The sequence below is a fragment of the Eubalaena glacialis genome, chromosome 14, assembly GCF_028564815.1.
Source record: "Eubalaena glacialis isolate mEubGla1 chromosome 14, mEubGla1.1.hap2.+ XY, whole genome shotgun sequence".
Lineage (NCBI taxonomy): Eukaryota > Metazoa > Chordata > Mammalia > Artiodactyla > Balaenidae > Eubalaena > Eubalaena glacialis.
In genome coordinates, this window is record NC_083729.1 from 8685246 (window position 1) to 8687236 (window position 1991).

A 1991-nucleotide genomic window follows, 5' to 3' on the forward strand; every position below is an offset into this window, starting at 1 on the left:
TGGTTTTTCATTTGCATTTCCCTGATGATTATTGGTCATCTGTATGTCTTCTTTGTAACAATGTCTATTCAGGTTCTCTGTCCATTTTTAAATTGGGTTGTTTGCTTTGTCAAGGTTGAGTTGTATGGGTTCTTTGTATATTTTGTATATTAACCCCTTATCAGATATATTGTTTGCAAATATCTTCTCCCATTCAGTAGACTGCCTTTTCATTTTGTTGATCATTTCCTTTTTAGTTTAATGTAGTCCCATTTGTTTACTTTTGCTTTTGTTTCCCTTTCCTGAGCAGACAGATCCAAAAAAAAAAAAAAAAAAATATTGCTAAGACCGTATACTGCCTATGTTTTCTTCTAGGAGTTTTATGGTTTCAGTTCTTACAACTGAGTTTTTAATCCATTTGAATTTATTTTTATATATGATGTGAGAAAGTAGTCCAGTTTGATTCTTTTGCATGTTGCTGCCCATTTATTGAAGAGGCTGTCTTTTCCCCATGGTATATCCTTGCCTTCTTTGTCATAGACTAACTGACCACGTAAGTGTGGATTCATTTCTGGGCTCTCTATTCTGTTCCATCAATCTATGTGTCTTTTTGTTCCAGTACTATACTGTTTTGATGACTATAGCTTTGTAGTATAGTTCGAGATCAAAGAGTGTGATTCTTCCATCTTTGTTCTTTCTCAAGATTGTTTTCGCTATTTGGGGTCTTCTGTGTTTTCTTACAAATTTTAGAATTATTTGTTCTAGCTCTGTGAAAAACGCCATTGGTATTTTGATAGGGATTGCACTGAATCTGTAGATTGCCTTGGGTAGTATGGTCATTTTAACAATATTAATTTTCCCAATTCATGAGCATGCTGTATCTTTCTATTTGTTTGTGTCATCTTCAATTTCTTTCATCAGTGTCTGATAGTTTTCAGAGTACAGGTCTCTTATTGTCTTGGTTAGCTTTATTCCTAGGTATTTTATTCTTTTTGATGCAATTGTAAGTGGGATTGTTTTCTTAATTTTTCTTTCTGAGAGTTCACTGTTAGTGAATAGAAATGCAACAGATTTCTGTATATTAACAAAAATATGAAACACTTCACAAATTTGCGTGTCATCCTTGCACAGGGGCCGTGCTAATCTTCTCTGTATTATTCCAATTTTAGTATATGTGCTGCCAAAGTGAGCACTGTAATAGATTTTTTTTACCCTTCCTCATCCACAAACTTTTCCCTGTAACTGTGGAGGGCCCTCCCACCTGGCTTTTGGCTTGGCCATGTGATTTGCTTTGACCCCTGGGGTTTAGCAAATGGGATGCAGACTGAAGTTTCAAAAGCCCTCACTCAGGTGGGTTTACTGCTCTTGCCCTCCTGTCATCACCACAAGAACGTGCCTGGGCTAGTCTGCTTTGGGCTGAAAGATAAGCAGAGCAGAACACAGTTTCCTTGGAGATTCTAACCAAGGCCTTCCAGGACCAGCTGACATCTGGCCAACCCAGGCCATGTGAGTGAGGCCAGGTAACGTAACTGAGCATAGCTCACGCTCTCGAACCCCACAGACTGTGCACTGAATTTGTTGCTGCATGCCACTGCAGTTTTGTGGGTACAGTAAGTCCCCTACATACGAATGAGTTCCGTTCCCAGAGTGCGTTCATAAGTCCAGTTTGTTCATAAGTCCAACAAAGTTAGCCTAGGTACCCAACTAACACAATCAGCTACTGTACTGTAATATGGTACTGTACTGCAATAGGTTTATAATACTTTTCACACAAATAATACATAAAAAACAAACAGAAAAAATAAAGAATACATTTTTAATCTTACAGTACAGTACCTTGAAAAGTACAGTACAGTACCAGCTGCATCACCATTGCTTTTTTTTTTTAATTTATTTTTATTTATTATTTATGGCTGTGTTGGGTCTTCGTTTCTGTGCGAGGGCTTTCTCTAGTTGTGGCAAGCGGGGGCCACTCCTCATCGCGGTGCGCGGGCCTCTCACTATCGCGGCCT

At 38.4% G+C, this 1991-nt stretch overlaps 1 non-coding gene across 1 annotated transcript; it reads right to left on the reverse strand.

Annotated features, from left to right (window-relative positions):
- Positions 1 to 1065: 1065 nt before the first annotated feature.
- LOC133074847 (U6 spliceosomal RNA) lies at positions 1066 to 1172 on the reverse strand. The gene has a single exon (XR_009697253.1). It is a non-coding gene; the product is annotated as a U6 spliceosomal RNA (small nuclear RNA).
- Between the last annotated feature and the right edge of the window lie 819 nt (positions 1173 to 1991).